Source organism: Canis lupus, chromosome 18 (assembly GCF_011100685.1).
Source record: "Canis lupus familiaris isolate Mischka breed German Shepherd chromosome 18, alternate assembly UU_Cfam_GSD_1.0, whole genome shotgun sequence".
Classification (NCBI taxonomy): domain Eukaryota; kingdom Metazoa; phylum Chordata; class Mammalia; order Carnivora; family Canidae; genus Canis; species Canis lupus.
The window spans coordinates 19,089,232-19,108,983 of record NC_049239.1 but is presented as its reverse complement, the minus strand read 5'-3'; the positions used below and the strand labels follow the sequence as shown (position 1 = coordinate 19,108,983).

The 19,752-nt window shown below is 34.6% G+C and overlaps 1 protein-coding gene and 1 long non-coding RNA gene across 10 annotated transcripts in view; one reads left to right on the top strand and one right to left on the bottom strand.

Annotated features, from left to right (window-relative positions):
• The window catches only part of MAGI2 (membrane associated guanylate kinase, WW and PDZ domain containing 2), a 1,330,046-nt gene that overhangs the window by 473,002 nt on the left and 837,292 nt on the right, over positions 1 to 19,752 (top strand). The gene's annotated exons all lie outside the window — the stretch shown is intronic.
• LOC111097303 overlaps positions 5,260 to 19,752 on the bottom strand; it is a 37,394-nt gene continuing 22,901 nt past the window's right edge. Inside the window, exon 4 of one of the 2 annotated variants that reach the window (XR_005373220.1) lies at positions 5,260 to 5,421. This is a non-coding gene — a long non-coding RNA (uncharacterized LOC111097303). Of the gene's footprint in view, positions 5,422 to 13,379; positions 13,879 to 19,752 lie in introns of those variants that run through there. The other variant, XR_005373219.1, reaches the window with a different exon arrangement.

The following is a 19,752-nucleotide window of genomic DNA, read 5'->3' as shown; positions in this document are numbered from 1 at the left end:
TGAGTGTGGAGCCTGATGCAGGGCTCGATCTCAGGACTCTGAGATCATGACTTGAGCTGAAGTCAGATGCTTAACCAACTGAGCCACCCAGGTGTCCCACATTGGGCAATATTTATGGCAAAACATTGTATACACACATCATGCTATAATATTTTGATCTCTATTAAGTCATATGTAACTTACTCTTTTAAAACATGAACTAACAATGATAAGCAAGTCTTTCCTGGTCCGATTTATTGTTCTGCATCAATGAATTCATATATAGTTTCTTACTGTTTTATATGCTTAAGATACTTCGTATTGCTTTATAGAGCAAATACCTCTTTATTACATTTTGTCTGAAAAAAATCATGAGCGAGAAGAATCATTCTCATCACTGACCCGACCTTACAAGTGGACAATTAAGATGGAGAAATAAAAAAAATAAAATAAAAAATAAAAAAATAAAAAAATAAAATAAATAAAAAGATGGAGAAATAACGATTTGGGTAGGTTTATATGTGACCATTCTGTTACGTGATGTTAGCAACTGGTTTCCAAAGTAAAATTATTTAGTATATCTAAACTAGGCAATCTATTAAACAAAAGTCCTTAAAAGAAAAATCATTATCGCATCAGAATATGATATAAGACCTCTAAAAACTTATTTAGCATATCTATACTAGGCAATGTATTTTTAAAAAGTCCTTAAAAGAAAGATCATTATTGCATCAAAATATGATATATGACATCTAAAAAATATTCTGTAGAATAAGTTTTCAGATATGACCCCCAGAATGCACTGTTTTTTTCTTTTTCTTTTTCTTTTTCTTTTTCTTTTTCTTTTTCTTTTTCTTTTACTTTTTCTTTTTCTTTCTTTTTCTTTTTCTTTTTCTTTTTCTTTTCTTTTTTTTTTTTGTGTGTGTTAGCACTGTTTTTTTCATGACTAATTAAGGTAATGGGTGCTTTACATCGAGGGCAGATAAGCTCTTTGAACATTTCTTTATGTTTTAATTCTTTGTTTCAGTATTATTTGAAAATGAATTTTGTGAGACATACATAGATAGATTCTGTTAAAAACAAAATAACACCAATATTGAGATAACTCTGTAATATGTTTTCTCCAGAAATATATATTTTATGTTTAAAATTAAAATTATTTGCAATTATGCGGGACTAAAGGAATAAGATTTTTATGACTTTAAAGAAAAAACTCCAGTATATTAATTATTAATGTCTTTTACACAGTACATACATCTTCACATGGAAATATTTTAACTTTGTTCCCAAATACAATTTTCCAAAAAAAACACACCCTTCAAAAAAAGTTAATATCTAACATGTGTGATATTTGAGATAAATGCTGTTTTACAGTTCCCTGTTTCATTTAAGGGCAAAATGATAAAGGCATAAGCTAGAGCTGGATTGGTGTTTGATCATCAAATGTTTACTGAATGCCTACTATAAGTACAACGTTGTGTTAGGTATGTCAGATGTGCACTTCGTTGTTTTAAATGTTTGTCTCTGATTGATTTAGTTGACTCTACTATGGATGCTAAATATGTTGAGATCATTTAAAGAGCGATTTTTCCAGGTCAAGTGCCTGCATTTATATAGAATTGATATAGAATTGCAGCATTGAACATCATAGATGTGGTATTGAAATAGGGAAGCTGTGGGGTAAGGTGGAGTGTACCGCATGAGAAGAAAATATGGTCAAAGACGACACCCTGAGAAACACATTAGAAAAAGAGATGTTCTAGAGATTACAGGGACCGTTTCTTCCTCACCCCATTTGGACCTTGTGGTTTTTCTTTTTTCTTCACATTCCCACACAGTTGACTTGGTTCCCACTCTTCATGCTCTGAGACCACATTCAACCCTTACCTTTTAATTTCCAGTAGTGTGACAATTCTGTCTCTCTTTCTCCTGCAAATGAAACCCACATATCTACTTATCTACAGAACTGACTTCAGTATTTTCTTCCCCAAATCTTCTCCTCTTTCTTTCAGTTCCATTTAACCCAGATTATTTGAGAGATCCTAGACTCTTCCTTCTTCTTTTCCATATCTAATTAGCCACTTTACATAGTTACTATTATTTAACTAATATTTGTTAAAATCTGATACTTGACAGTGTTCCAGAAACTGGAACAGTAGTATGTCAATGATGACTGCTTTCTTTAGAATAAATGATGGAATTGGAAATGTGTTACATTTCTCTCAGAGTCTCTCTTTGCCTTTTTCTCACCAGACCCTGCACCAGGATGTTCTGAAACACTGTGTAATTAAAGTCTCCTGATCCCAATATTAGCAACTCCTCCACACCATTCCCCACACTGCTGCCAAATGAGGCTTTTGAAATGGAAACACAATCATGCACCGCCTTCAGAATGTCACAGAACACAGTCTAGATTCTTTGGTGTGGCATAGAAGCCTAAAGGCATGTATGGCCTGCATTATTTACCTTAAGCCTGCAATTACAACTTCACCTCTTTCCTTTACAGGTATCTCGTGATGTAGTCAAAGTTCTCTAAAGGTGTCTTTTCTCCCCCCTGGCTTGTCACCTTGGGACTTGACTCTGTTGTCTCTGTTCTGTCTGCTGCTATGCTTTCTTCATGTCATTTACCTGCTGGACTCCTATTCATCTTGCAAAGGTCAATTTTATGCATCCCCTTTGTATAACTTCCACTCAGGCCCTCAAATAGAGTAGATTTACTCTGTCTTCTTTATTATGACAATTCGTGTATTATATTATAAAGGATTTTTCTAGTCTGTCTCCCATTCTAATAAGAAATATTAATATTCCTTAAATTTTGGTATTCTTGTCACCTGTCATGGTGTGTAACCCACAGTTAGGAGTAAGAAATGTTGAATGAACAAATGAATGAAGGAAGGAAGGAATACTATCTAAAACTATGGGAGCCAATAACACTAGAGTTTTAATTTACATTTATTTGTTATTATTAAATAATAATTACAACTACATTGAGCACTAATTTGGTGTTAAGCATTATACATATTTTATTTAATTCTTAAAATAACCCCACAAGATCTCCTTGTCTCTGTTTTACAATGAGGAACTAAGGCTAAAGGAAATTAAATACCCAATCTATGTCTTATAGATAGTAAATTGTGGGAATTTGAACAATATCTGCTATACTCTATGGTTGCATTCTTAAACCATATGTTAATGTGTGAACTATGTTTCAAGGATTATGCACGATCCATTTCTCTTATATTAATAAATAATATACATTATAATAACAGTGGTTTCTTTTTTTTTTTTATAACAGTGGTTTCTAATTCAAAATAGTGTATTAGGAAATGTAGTCAGACTCTTCTCCCAAATTTCCATATAATTTTCTCCTTTATTTCCTTCAGTTCTCTACTGCCATCTTCTCAGAAAGAATCTTTCCCAATGACTATGTGAAATAGCAACCCACCCCTTCTTATGTTAGGATCTATCCCCTTACCCTGCTTTATTGGTCCTCATTCCTCATAGCATTAACATCTAGCAGTTTCTTATGGCTTTATCTGTCTCCCTTCATGCTAATGTGCTAATGTAAGTTCTTGGCAAGCTGGGACTTTGCATCACCCCCCAGCCCTAGCTCAGGACCTACCACACAGTACCCACAAAATCAGTAATTGTTGAATGAATGACAAACTGGTCACCATGCTGTATGCCAATGCATATGAGATGAAACAAGCACATTCTTTTTAAAAAGTATAAAAATCCAACCTGTAAATTGGAGAAAATAAAACTCTTTATTTTGAAATAATTATAGATTTATAGGAATTTGCACACACACACACACAAAAACTACAGAGAAATTCTCCTCATCTTTCAGTGGAGTAAATTTTCATTTTGCAGAAGGACCTAGGCCATGCTCTCCCTATATGTAAAGATTCCCTAGGGCTACTTAAACTATAATTTTATTTCTGTGCATATTTTCAAGAGAATATTGAAATAGAACTCTATCAGCAACTGCACTCTGTGGAACTCAATGCCTAATTCAGTAACTGTGCCAACTGAATAGGCTCTCCTTAGTATTCATTCACAGTTAAAAAATTGCCAGTATATTTGTAAAAATAAATTTCACAGTTATTGTATTTGCAGCTGGTGGCTGGCAGTGTTCATGATCCTGCTTTCTTCAACAACTGTGATTAAATCGCCAAAAGAGATTCACACCATGGACCCTTTGCCTTCTCTCTCATGAGTAGTGTCCTCTGAAATCATTATAACGGGAACAAATAGTAACCTTCTCATATAAAGCTCTACAGTGGTGGAGGTAATGTAGAAAGATTTCTCCATGGCATTTTCTCTACATGCTCCTTCAGCTATAGTCTCAAAATGATTTTTAAAATATGTTTTGAAAAAACAGCAAAATTTGTTTTATATTAAAGTAATAGTTTATAAATATCTCCTATATTTTCTACCTGTTATTCTGATGATATTCAAGAAAATAAAATTACTTCATTGCCATGTTCTGCTCCTACGTATAGGAAAGTTGTCTATCTCTTTGACATTGTCAAGTTAATGGAAAATATGGCCCTTGCTACCTTTTGCCCTTTAAATGTCAGTTATTGAGAGTAAATATTTCTTTTCCATACAAAGATAAATTTTAAAATATGTATCCAGTTGTTTTCACTTTTCTGCCTTTCCTCTATAATAATATTTTTCTGCAAGTATGAGAAAGTTCATGAATCAGGAGCTTCTCCTAATGAAGAATAATGTTTATCAAGCAAATCATGTCCAATGCCTTTAATTTTAGGTGTCAGTTTGATTGATCCTGTGTTCTTCCTATGGAATACAATATATCTGAAGTGCAAAATCGTTCGTAATTACTCCAGGGCACAAAAGACAGATCAAATTATTTCACACAAACACATTATATTTTATATTTTTTGACAAACACATAGTTGACATGAAAAAAATGTATTTCATTCATTTTACTAAGAATTTAAAGTAAACTATTCATACCACAGTAGAAGCCTAATTAATTGGCATTCTTCAGTGTTAACTCACTAGATTGTCTTTGTGCTTCCCAACAGAATGTCTTGTAATACACACAAGGAGGAGGAGCCATTTCTCAAAAATGTGTGAATGATGGACTTGTCATTCATTCATACATTAGCAAATGCTTATCGAATCTTTATGTTAGGAGCTGGGACTCTACTAGTGATATACTCTCTGCTCTTAAAGTCTTTTTGAAGTGATAAGTAATTAAACCATCAATTAACCATAACTATTGAGATTTCATGATTTGGTTACCTTTTAATAACATGACCTTAATTTGCAGACAAAATGGCCATGTTTTGTAGGCTTCTTTTGAAGGAATATTCTCTGAAAGTGGTTTTTTCCCCAGCTTTTCCAGGCACTCAAGTCACCTTGTGCACAAAGGTTCTGGCCCTCCATTCTGAGGAAGCTGGGCCATGGAATCTGTAGGAATAATAAGATCCCTGATGTCATACTCAACTGGGGCAGAAAATTGACTAGCATATTGCACTTTTTCACTTTGTATTCCTTTATATTCCTAATGTTCTATTGTTATCACTGCTCTAAGAGGAAGCCTTCATTCCCTTCTGGAAAATGTCCAGAGTGCTTTGCCCAGCTCAGAATGTTCTCCATGATTCAATCCAGTCCTAAAAACTGTACAGTCCTTGCCTCTGAGCTTCCAATCACGTTGTTTCCTCTGCTTCAATTGCTTTCTTCCTGATCTGCCCAGAAAAATTCATCTCTCTTTGAAATTCAATTTAAATACCTCTCTTCCTGGGAGTCCTTTCCAAACCCTCACTACCCGCTTCAGGGATTGCTTCCTCCTTGAAGTCACATTCCACACATCTATGTTCTATCATTGTTCACAGAATATGAACCCTACGTTTTCATGTTTGCCTGTATTCTAAACTGTATAGGGTTTATCACAGCTCTTGCTCCTACAATGGTGTAGTGCCTGGGGGACGCCTGGGTGGCTCAGCGGTTGAGCGTCTGCCTTCAGCTCAGGGCAGAATTGTGGGGTCCTGGGATTGAGTCCCACGTTGGGCTCCCTACATGGAGCCTGCTTCTCCTCCCTCTGCCTCTCTTTCTGTCTCTCATGAATAAATAAATAAAACTTTAAAAAGAAATTGTATAGTGCCTGGAAAATAGTAGATACTTAATTTAATGTCTATTGAAATGTGCAAAAGTGCTAAACTTGTATTTTTAAAAAATCATTGGAAGAGTTTTTAAATAGTATAATTTACTTATTAAAATTTTTAAAAAAAATCTTTGGATTCATTTCTGAATTAAAAATGATTTTTACTATTTTAAAATGTAAATCTAGGTAGTAACTCATCCCATTTGTGACTTTTTATATTTACTAATGGTCTTTCTGTGGATACAAAGTCAACGCCAATGACAGAGAATTTTCTGGAAATCTAGTACTTATTCCATTGTATCTTACCAATTAGGGATATTCTAAGTGTGCAGCAATCATATTAGGCAGTCTGATTTGGGTGTAGGACATAACTTTAAACATAAACCAAACCTGGGAAGGAAAGCAAAAGTTGAGAAAGTTCTAACAAACTTGGGAAGTAATTTACTTTTGAAAGGGGACTCAGAAGGCAACTTATTAAAACATAGGTCATGGAATTTATAAATTATTAAATATTATCTATCAAGAAGGTAATATTTTGGGTTAGTGAGGAGAGCACACAAGTGAGGAGCAGAGGGAGAGAGAAAGAGAATCTTAAGCAGGCTCCATGTCCAGCACAGAACTTGACATGGGGCTCCATCTTATGACCCTGAGAACATTACTGGCGCCAATATCAGGAATCAGATGGATGCTTAATCGACTGAGCTACCCAGGCACCCCAAGAATGTAAATATTTTTATGTAACAAGGGAAATGAATCCAAGTCAAATTCTAAAACGTTGAACATGCTAAATGAAAATACTATTTATTTTCTAGCAAAGCATTAAATGAAGATTTTACTTTCCTCAAGAATAGAACTACTTCCCTCTGCCTCTGTCTCTGTGTCTCATGAATAATTTTTTTAAATAAATAATTTTTAAAAAGACTTCTTCCTGAGGAATTAGAAATGTTTTATCAGATTATGTTTAGCCGTTTCTAGGGGAGTATTTCAAATGCAAAGCATTGGAAAATATTTAAAAGATAAGTATAAACATTTACCAAAATAACTGGTACTGTCTTCCCAGTTTAGAAAGTTAAACTATTCCTGTTGAGGTGTTTTGAGCCTTGCAATAGTTAATTTGGGCAAGAGAAAAACAATAGAATTTTTACTAACTTGAAATTTTTCCCTAAGAGATCAAAGAAAAAAATATTACTTTTTTATTAGTGGTTGTGAAAGAATATTTGAAAAATTCTCATTACTTTGTAGAAACAAATTACATATAATTTTTACTCATTTGTTATAAACAAGTGGTATTTATTGCCTTCTTGCTTTTATCCAAGGCATTCTACCTCTATATTAATACCTAAGGTTTTTTAATTGTATAATGGAATCCAGGTGAAGAATTGGAGGGATATTTCCGCTTGATTGATTCTAAGATTTGACTTAGCTGTAATTTGCATCTCTTTTAAATTCTATTATTAAATACAAAATATATTTCCTGTCGATCTCAGGGCATGTGTGTGAATATGTGTGCATCGATGGAGGGCAGAGGTGGTTGAAAGGAAATTTTTAGAAGTAAACCTAAAGGCTTTGAGATTTAGCATTTTTAGCATTAACTTCTCTTTAAGAGCTCTATAGGTAGCTCTATAGAGATCATCATTTCAATTGATAACAAGAAAATGAAGTTTTTTATTCATATTATGAACACTTTCTTACTTTATAGTTTAAAGGATTTAGAAAGGAAGTTGACAAGAGGTAATGCTCTTGATCAGAGAAAAATCCTGAAATGAAAAGTGAAAATACTCTGAGAGATTTATTGAGATAGTAACCTCAGTTCAAAGCCCATGTTTATATTCATAGTAATTTTTATACAAACTCCACCATGTCATTCCTTCTTCAGTCAGGTATTTTATTTGCTCACAATATTAGATTCTTTAAAAGTGCACCCCGTACTGAGTCTTTTTATTGTACTAACTTATACCTACTCACCCTTGGAAAGTTGCTTGGTTTACATTTTTAAGTTTAGTTATTGTCTCTTTAAAGCTGAAGAAAAAGACACATTTGCTTTTGGAAAGTTGGCTAACATATATTCCATGACTAACATCTTAGGTGTGGAAGTGCTAAAATAAACTTACCCTGCCACAAACAATCTCCGGACTCTCCATCACTCTGAGGATCTAAACTCAAGGTTTAATAGCCATACATGTAGAAGTTTCTCCTTTGGGCAGAGGGGAAGAGGAGGCATTTTTTTCTATTTTCTATCTGCTTAGCACTCTATTTCAGTTATCCACATATATTTTTATCCGAAAATTGAATATATAATATGTTCTCGAAAAATGCATATTAATTTGTTGCAGAAATATTTAATTAATTGCCAAAGTTCACAAAGCATTCAATGATGAAATTGCTTCTTTAAATCTAATGTTGTTCTTAGTGCTTTCAATATCAGCTTATTTTCTTTCTCCATTGATTAGGCTTCAAAACAAACACCAATGTGAATTTGTTAAAGAAATGAAATTATTTGATTTACTTTTGAATATTGTTTGTAATTAATTTCTCACCATATATCCTTTCTTCTCATTTTAAGATATAAATAAGCGCAGTAATTTTGTGTCAAAATCAGAAAACTGAAGTCTTAACGTGTTAATTTAAAGAAAAAAAAAGCTGTAAGATTCTCTCCATGTCCAGTAAGCTTCTCAGAGTTCATATGCAGCTATTATTAATAATTCCTGTCAATTGTGGCAACTATGGAAAGGATTCCATGAAATACAGGAATATAAGAGCTGATATACTTCTGTGTCAGAGACTATTTCTATAACATAAATCAAATTACAGATATACCTCGCTATCCAAAAGTAAGATATTCCTATGAAAGCTTTTGTAAGCCAAAATGGCATAAAGCAAAGAGTATTCTTTGCTTTCTGAAAACTGTGTTATACCATGTTAATTTTTTTAATTGAAGTATAGTTGACATACAATATTAGTTTCAGGTGTAATGTAATGATTTGACAGTTATAGACATTATGAAATTCTTACCACCCTATGGTTACATTGGTCACCATACAAAGTTTGTATACAGTATTATTGACTGTATTCCATATGTTGCACTTTTCATCCTAGTGACTTATTTATTTTATAACAGAAGTTTGTACCTCTTTGTCCCTTTCACTTATTTTGCCTATCCCCTCAAATGGGGACAACTTTGGCAACAACCATTTTGTCCTTTGTATTTATGAATCTGTTTTTTGTTTATTTGTTTCGTTTGTTGTTGTTGTCGTTGTTGTTGTTTTTAGATTCCACCTGAGTGAAATACAGCATTTGCTTTTTTCTATTTGATTTATTTCACTTAGTATCATACCCTCTAGGTCCATCCATGTTGTTACAAATGGCAAGCCTTTTTTTAAAGACTAAGTAATATTCCATTGTGAATATGTACCATATCTTCCTTATCCATTCACCTGAAGATAGACACTCACGCTGCTTCCAGATCTTGGCTATTGCAGACAATTGCACAGTAAACATAGGGGATGCCACTTTTTCACACAAGTGAAAATCCTCTTCATATTTCTTTCCATTGGTAAAAACAGATATTACTGCAGGTCTTTCATAAAAGCAAAGTGGTGTCACACAACTTTTGGAAAGCAAAGGATATCTGCACATTATTCTCTTTCCTAACAGAATCTAGATTCCTACAGTTAATTGGTAGTTATTCTGGCATCCGTGCTATGATCCATGAGGCTGTACATATAGTATTTTACTCTAACTTCACTTTCTGCTGCTCTACCAATAGACCCACGGTTCTTTCAAAATCCAATTTCAAGCAGAAAAAAACAGAATCCCAGAGGACTCACTCATCCAGACTTCAACTTAATCTAGGAAAATGTGAGACTCAATAATTAATATAGTCTAAAGAAAAAATAGCATACATACACCAGGGTGATAATCTCTACCAGGCATTAAGAAAACATGATTATCTCTACAATATCCCCCTTTTCCTCAAACCCAAGAAAAGGAAGGTTTAGCATCTGTCATAAAGAACCAGACCAAAAAGATAACAAAGGGATCCTTTCACCTGAGTAAGCTCTTCAATGAAACAAAGAAACCCAGGCCTTTTAAAGGGTTGATGGGCTTCTGTCCTCCATTGGAAGCAATCTCTGGCCAAGGTTTTCCCATCTCATGTTGCTGGGTCTTCTGTAACTCCCTACCCCTCTCATTTCATCCACCTCTACTCCTGATGTTTTTGGTCCCTTAGCTTCAGCTAAGGGATGTATGATGATTTTTTTTAAAGATGTATTTATTTATTTGAGAGAGAATGAGAGAGAGAGAGAGAGAGAGAGAGAGAGAGAGCATACAGGCAAGCCAATGGAAGGGGAGAGGCAGAAGGAGAAGGAGAAAAAATCTCAAGCAGATCCCAGACACGGGGCTCAATCTCACAACCCTGAGATCATGACCTAGGTGGAAATCAAGAGTTGGATGCTTAACTGATTAAGCCACCCAGATGCCTCAGCAATGATAATTTCTTAACACTTGTATGCATTTCCTTAATCATTATTTAGTGGCTCTAGTCTTTTGCTGAATTCACAGCAATATAGCAACACACTTAGCCCTGCTTAGGCTTTTTCTCCAACCCACCATGTGGCCTAAGACAGAGCAATTATGACCATTACTTTTAATTATGACTTTTAATAATTACTTTTAGTTACTTTATGTATGTGTATGCATACATGTGTGTATATTTGTATATATACACATACATTTGTGTGTACCTGTGTATGTAATATATACAAATGTGTGTATATGAAGCTCCCATTTAGAAATTGGCTCTAGAGATAAACTCTCTAAATTGTGAAACACCACTTTATCTGACAACACCACTCTTAGCTTAGATACAATCCAGGCTCCTTTATAAATTGAAGAGAAGTATCAAATTTGGAGAATGTATAAACTAAAATTTTTATATAGTTAGGAATATTACAGAAAAAGACAAGAAACAAGCTGTCTCAAAGCTAAATTAAATTGTACAGAAACCATGTTGGAAGGGAGATTCTCCTCTACCCTCAGAGATGGTAACTATTGAAGTAGAGATGTGGCTAAAATTATTCTGTGGTGATAAAAATGAAGTCAACATCATTATCCAAGTCCCTAAGGACACTTATGGTGATAAAAAATAAGTAATAACAAATATCTTCTGCAAACTCAAAAGTCAGTGAGAGGTTCAGCTACCATCATCAAGAATATAAATAGACAAAAGCAGTGGAATCTAAGAGAAAATAAAGAGTGAAGATCAGCTACTTAAGATGTCAAGGGAGAACTTTTCTAGCTGAGACAGATTCAGTTAGCTACTTGAGGGATGTAAAAAAAGAGACATAGTAGTGAGGGAATTCCCACAATTACATCAGGGAGAACTCTCAGCCAATAACCACAATGCCATGATACCTCTGACCTCACCTGAGAGCCTAAAAGCCAGAGCTCCAAAAGAATATAAATGTTTGGCCTCCTACTCACCTGTGTCCAGAATTTCTACACTTTTTGTAAATATTAGTCACTATTTGAATTATATTTCATACTAAAAACTAGAAAAAAAGGGGTACTTGTTTTCTTTTGGGTGTTCTAGAATTGATTTAGCTGATGTTTTAATATGTATTGTGAGTTTAATCCCACTGGTTTACATTTCCTTCCATTTGGGAAGCCAATAGGTACTTAAAAGAAAAAAAAGATAGTCTTGATTAGTTAATCACTATTCTTTTTGTTCTATAATTTTTAAAAGTAAGTTTTAAACCACAAATCTATCGTCTTATTTTAAAAATGGACTTATTTATTTGAATTCCCCTTCTACTTTTTTTGTGCCATCTTTGGGAATAGATATTTCCTCCTATTTTTTTGTCTCTAACATGTGAGAAACATAGCACACTTGCGTTGAATTTTCTGTTTCCTAATAACAGCCACATCTCCACATTTTTATGTAATCCCATTTCCATGTTAGTAGTAGCTCACTAGAGTCAGAAAAATCTTTTCATACTTGTTAATTATGCCATTATATTTCATGTCTTTCCTCTCTTTTCCACCTTCCTTTTCCCCCTTGATTTCCTTTCTCTTTTCTAAGTGTTAAGGTTTTGCTGCTATAAGCAAGGAACACTCTTGGGTATTGAATACATAAAGTTAGGTAAGGCATACTTTTCTGTCCTTCAAAGTATCTTCTTTGATTTAGTATGATCTTGTAGATGAAGTATGTAAGGCCTATAAAATACCCTACTAAGGGGTTAGATATTGTATTTGGTATGTGACCCATTCTTTCCACGCCAGACTGATTACATTCACTTTCCTCTTCACTAATTTTCCAGAAGCAAAGTCAACAGGCCAAATAACTTGTTCCTTAAATTAGAGGAGATTTATTGCTTAAAACTCTTAGGACACTTGTTACAACCAGAAGCCCATCTATCAGCAAAGACAGCATCCCAGATGCTTTTGCTCTATATGATCTGCCTGGCATCTAAATTATAGTAAAATCCTAGGAAGGACATTCCAAACAGAGGAAACAGTACGCATGAAGGCATGGAGGTGAGCAATAATAAATTACTGAGCACTTAGTAAGCGCCAGGCAATGCTCTAAGCACTGAACGTATATTATCCAGTTAATCATGTAAACAACCTGATAAGACACAGGCACAGGGAGGGTGAGGGACCTATCCAATTTCATACAGCTAGTAAGTGAATGGTCACACTTTGCACTAAGCACCTGACTGTTGCTTAATCTTGCTACTGATCTTGGGAATAGGATGGAAGAAGTGAGGCAGGGAGAATTTGAGATAGTTTTCAAATATTTTTGGTTTGGGTAACATAGTATCAATAATGAAGATAGGAAATATAAGAAGAAGGAGTTTGGAGGGAGAATAAATACAATGCTGAGCATGTGGTTCTTATGGGGTATTTAGCTGGAAGTAGCCAGTGACAAATGAGTGTTTGAAACTCAGGTTTGCTAAGTCTAGAGATAAAACTCGGGGAGCCACCAGCATATGTAACAGGATATGTTGGGGTGGCTACTATGGAGAGTATACAGAAAAGGAAGAGAATCCGTGCAGAGATGAAGCCTTAAGGATCATTATCATACAAAGGGTAAAAAAAAAAAAAAAAAAAAAAAAAGAAGGGAATCACAGAAAGAAAGTAAGTAGTTCAAAAAGTGAGAGAAAAACAAGGAAACTGCATAGAATTAAAGATCTTCTTTATGTCTTATGGTACATTCTTTCTCTTGGAACTTTTGTGAACAATGATTGTTTAAAAATGGCTTTATTATTTTGCATACTATAAATGCAGTGTTAACCACAGGTTACAGAGAAACATAGTAACTTATAAATTTATGATGACATAACAGTGGCAGAGGGCACAGAGTTTACCCTTAACCATATCTCCACCTGAGAAAAAAGAAAAATGTTCTCTCCCATTCTTCTGGTACCCTGGTATTATTTCTCATTTTCATAGAAATTTAAAGCCTTAGCCTAATTTTGAGTTCCATATTTTCTTGATTTTCCTTCCTTCATCTTTCTTCATCATCTGAAGATTCCTTCCTATTTTATCTGCAGCTTCTAGCATCTTTTGCTCATCTGGCAAAATCATATTTCTCCATGTGTAGACTTCGTCTTTCTCCTTTAGAGTCAGATGATGGTTATGTCATTGGCTGAGAACTCAGCAAAACATAGTCAAGATTTAGCCACTGGCTTAATTGTGGTGAATTCTTCTACACTTCTTTGAATTAGCCATTCCATTTATCATAGACCCAAATGAAGTGGATTCTAGAAATGTCATTAAAAAGAAAGCAGAATGACATTTATAAATCACATAGGAATATATATTTATGTTCAGCCCTCAAGTATTTTGAAATTTTAAGAACATATAGACAATAATTTGGTGCTACTTAAGATATTTGAAACTTCAGAATTTAACCATGTTAATTCAGCTATCTTTTTTGTAAGATTCCCAAATCCCCAGCTCCCAGTTTACATATCAAATGCCTTATTGGCTAATGAGTATGAGTGACTAATAGGTAGATTTCACTGTGTAGTACTGATAAAGAAGAGGATCCTTAAACATCTTTAAATATGTAGTAATTAGTCTTAAATATCTCAAGTTGTGCAGCTAATTCCACAATTTATTCAGAGCTAATTACCACATAATTTCCTGTGTCCATTCACACACATTCACACACATTCTGCTTCTGGTAGTAGTATATAGAGAGGTGACTAAACAGTTTTTGGCCAAAAATGTCTATCAGTTGGGGTTGACACAGTGGGTTGAGCCTCCCACTCTTGGTTTCAGCTCAGGCCCTGATCTCAGGGTCGTGAGATCAAGCCCCACATTGGGCTCTGTACTGTGGGAAGTCTGCTTAAAACTCTCTCCTTCTCTTCCCTGCCTTTGCTCTCTCAACTAACTATATATATATATTTTTTTTTAAGTCTGTCTGTGGTATTTTAAAGATACAGCATCAAATTCTTAGAAGTAACATAAACAGTAAAAGCTATGGCCTTAGTTTTACTTTTTCCTCCATTGTTCTGTATGAAAAAGTTTTACTTTTTCCTCCATTGTTTCTTTACTACCGTGGTGTTTCACAGATTGTGACAGATGTACTATGAAGTAATATAGTTTAAGATTTGGGGACTCCTACTTGCATGGGTCCTGAGTAAGGGGGCCTAGCAATGTGTTCACATTTTCTTGTTTGTTTGTGTATAGATTTATTTATTTTCGAGAGAGATAGAGCACAAGGTGGGGGAGTGGCAGAGGTAGAAGCAGACTACCCACTGAGCAGGGAGCCCAATGCGAGACTCCAACCCAGGACCCCAGGATCATGACTTGAGCCCAAGGCAGATGCTTAACTCACTGAGCTACCCAGGAGCCCCATCATGGTTGTACAAAATTTGCCAAAGATATTCTAATGGCAATCAGTTAAGATGTTTGTTTAACGATTTATGTATTTATTTGAGAGAGAGAGAGAGAGAATGTGAACAGGGGTCGGGGCTGAGGGAGAGACAGAGAGAAGCAGGCTGCCACTAGCACAAATCCCCACCTGGGGCTCAGTCCCTGAATCCTGAAACTATGACCTGAGCTGAAATCAAGTCAGACATTCAACTAACTGAGCCACCCAGGCGCTCCACCATGTCCATATGATTAGGTAAAATTTGCAAAAGGCACTTTATAATGGCAATCTGTCAAGACGTTCTCTCTTTCCTCTGTCATATCTTCCCTCGAGTCTGCTGGCAAGGGAGTGACCATGGGGATTTGGGGGATCTGGCTAAGGGGAACTGAAGTTGGGAACCTATATATCAGGACACAGCTCTTCTCCAGGATCCAGACTCTAAAATACTTAAATATGTTGTGTATTATCTCCAACACTTTCTGTACTCTTCCCTGACTGTTTAACTGCATGGATCCTAGCACTTGCATCTGCTGGTTGCCTGGGAGAACTGCCAGCAGGGATCCAGCAGGGATCCAACTGAGATACTGCGTTTGGTATCATTAACATATTATCTAATTAAAGAGTATATCCCATATTATCTAATTAAAGAATGATAGGAAAGCTTGCATACTTCACACAAGCAACTGACCAAAGAAATTTTTTGGTCTTCTCTGAGTGAGATTTGCCAGTTTTCTTGTGGTTTCCTTGTGTTAAGAGTTCAGCAACACTGGCATCTGAAAGAGTTCTACCCATGTCAATGGCTGCCATCATTTTTGATTTGTTTTGATGAGCTTGACACTGTGAGAGTTTGACAACATATAATTTTATTGTAAAATTGTAATATTTTGAAATCTGAATGATATAGAATCATGAGGTAAACATGCCCATACAGTGCACTGGAAAAGGTTATTTTTTTCAGCCAGCAATCTTAAAGTTTTCATATTCCTTTTTAAAGAATAGTATGATAAGTCCTAGCCCAAGTGAGTATAATTTATTCAGAGTATGAAAAACTCTCTAAGAATGCTAAACATAAAAAAAAAAAAAAAAAAAAAAAAAAAAAAAAAAAAAGAATGCTAAACATCATTTTTGGAGCAAGCAGTATAGCTTTTTGCATTCATATTTAGGGGAAAATGAGAATTTAGAGAAGAATACAAATAACAACTGTTAAGTTGTCTGAAAGGAAATGAAGAGGTAAATATTATTTTACTAATTTCCATGATTTTTCCTAGGTTTTACACTTCCTACAAGGTTTCCAAACTACATATCCATACATGTGGTAAATTTGGTTAGATTATTTCATTGAAATTTAGCTTTCCTTATTGCTGGGATGTAAAAGAAATTATTTCATTGGATCAGCTTTATTTCCATCTGTTCCTTATGTGCTGAGAAAATAGAAAACTAGTGAAATCTAACAGAGAAGTACATATCCTCTGGCAATAACATATTTTTCTGTCAAAGAATTGCTTGTTTCCTGAAAGAATAAAATTTGACTAAATGTCAGAAAAATTCTTTTTCCTTAAAACAACTTACTTTTTGTTTGACAAGAACTTATCGTTTAATTTCCTGTATTGTGAATAAGAGCACTCTTACTCCAATAAAAGTATATTTCATTTGAGTCTGGCTATGTCTATATGACACAAAACAAAATTGGTGAACACATGCAATATTCTGTGTCTTTGTCATAGTGCACCGAAATAACCAGAGTGCTTGCTTGACAATTTCTAACAGGTAATATTTTGTTCTGCCACTGCCAAGAAAGAAAGAAAAAAAAAACACATCAGCTTCATTATTATTTCTTAACAATGATGATAATAATATTAGGTGGCATCTATTTCTAAACTTCCGAGCAGGTATCTTCAGTACTGTAAAGAGGAAAAGAGTATTCTCTTTCTTCTTTAGAAAGCATCCTGTCACATACTTGTATTCATTCATTCACTACACAGTGTGTTGAACCACCTATAATATTGTTTGATTTGCAAATGGTAAACTTAATAGGAAAAACATAGCCAAATTATATTATATTGATCCAAATTTTTCAACTTACATATTATAATAGAAAGTGCATTTTTTCTTTCAAATCGCTAACAGAACAGAATTAAAATTGATATAATCCATGCCCCTTGGATTTATGAATATTAAAAGGTGGCCTCCTTTAGGGTTCATCAAAATATATATGGTGGAATGACTAGGGTTTGAGGTGTGCTTCCTATAATGCTGCTGAATCTTAGCTAATCTATGCACACTCCTGCGTAATGCATCTTGTGACAGATGCCAGAATTAGCAAGATGGCTGCTTGGTTTTAGGTTTACCATCTGTTGTGAAGCTAATTGGTCTTGCTGTTTTAATCAATGAACCAAAAGAACTCTAGAATTTTCTGGGAGTCACAGGACTTGGAGACAGCTCATTCTGACTACATATGTATTTATCCATCCAGCAATTATTTATTGGGTTCCTACTCGTATTTGTCTGTGTTTGTATGCTGAGGATACAGTCACAAACCAAAGAGTCAAAGTTCATCCTCTCACATACCACAAACTCTATGGAGAATAGATACAATAAAAAAATAAATATGTGACATAATTAACGTGATTAAGTTCTATAAAGGGAAATAGAGTTGAATAAATGGATGAAGAGTGACAATAGTTGTGGAATCAAGTTATAATCTTAGGTAGGGTGATCAGGAAGGTCTTTGGAGAGATGACATTTGAGTAGATATTCAAATGAAGGGGAGGGAAAGACAAACCATTTGGAATAGATGTTCTAGGCAGAGGGCAGAACGAGTGTGAAGGATCTAAGGAGAGTGTGCAATGTGTTTGTTCAAGGATTAGGAAAGGGATCAGAGAGGCTGGGGTGGAGTAGAGGATAGGAAGAAGCATATGAATTAGATGTAGAGGAAACCAGGCACTTGCTCAAAAACCCTTGTAGGGATAAACTCTGGATTTATATCTGAAGGTGATAAGAAAACATCAAAAGAGAGTTTTGAGCAGAGGAACGAGAAAATCTGCTGTGTGTTTTTAAGAGATCCCTGACAGGTACCAGGAGTATGAACTAGAGGTTAGACATGAGTGCCAGCATGAAGGCCACACAGGGAAGCACTTGTAACAGTCTCATTTAGACATGGTGGTGTTTTGAACTTGTGTGGCTATAACAGAATTTGGTGGAAATGGAGATTAATTCAAGAGTTTCACTAAGTTAGGTGCACAAAGTAACACAAAAGCAAAGGGATTCATTTAAAATAAGCTAAAAGGTTGTGGCCTCTTCCACTCTGAAAAAATGGATCGTAGGACACAACCACTTTTAGAAGGCCCTCTCAAATGCACTAAAAGATTTAAACTGTGTCTCTACTTTCATTGAAGGGTTAAGTGAGAACAGTATGGAAACCTCTAATTTCTGAGCTGTTTTGGCAAGTAAACAAATTAATAAACATATTTTCTCCTGTATTTCTCAGTACCTTTGCCCTTTGGTAATTGTATAGACAATTTCATGGTATGATGGGTTGAAGCACTCTTAATAATAGCTGAACAGTAATTCTCAACACAGACTGCATGATAGAATCATCTGGGGAAATATGATTTAAAATATTGAGGCCCAGCTCCTTCCCAGATCAATTCAATTAAAACCTCTAGGATTGTGACCCTGAGCATCAGTGTTTTTTCAAAATTCTCAGGTGGTTTTAGTGTTCCGTCAGATTGCAGGACCTCTTCTTTACATATGTGTCATATAAAACACACAAAAATTTTATGAGGAAAATATTCATACTTTGACTATATAGTAGATTAGGTTTATAAAAGCTAAATGCCCAGCTAGCAGATATGCAGCACAGGATTTTTTTTCTTTTCAAACATTTTTACTGTGTGACAATTGTTACATAAAAAACAATATATAGTAAATGTAAAAATGTGACAATTGTTACATAAAAAACAATATATAGTAAATGTAAGTCATTAAGCATAATGTTAAAATAAGCAGCAAACTCTCTGCCAATATAAATAACTAGAAAATTGCCAATACTATAGGAAATACTTGTATACTTCCCAACGTCATCTTCCTGCTTCTCCCCACCCCTCCCCTACAAACTGCATTCTCTATTCAGGAGTGTTTTAACTTTGAGATTTGTACATCAGAAATAAGGATTTACAGAAGACAAGTCTATATAATTTTTTTAAAGAATCATACATTTGGCAAGCAATTCAAGAATAAATATATTAATAGTCAAGTGGAAGACTATGTACTAGAAGTCTTTTGAGCATTATCATCAATAAATATCTAGGAAGATTAGTTCTAAATACTAAGTTCTGGAAACATCCGAACAGTCTGCCTCTGTACCCAGATAAGGCATATGCTAGAATTTATTTTCTGATATTTTATTTTCCCTTTCTTCCTTTTTTAAGTGTAAATGGTTTTGGAAATGCCATTTTGCAAGGTAGAATTTGACTACTTTTGAACTCTATTTGGATGCATTATTCTTAATGAGTATATATGTTCCTTCTATCATTTCAAGTTTGGGATCCTTTCTGTGTCTAGGGACCAATTGCTTGGCCATTATACAGAGTGCAGAAGAATCGAGAAATGGCTTTATCAATTTAAATTAACTCGATTTGTCATAGAGATTAATAAGTAATTTTATTCTAAACTTCATTTTGAGAAGTTAATTCTAATTGAAACCTACCAATCTGAGTTGAAATGCATCATTTTTCTTCTTTAGCTTAAAACATAT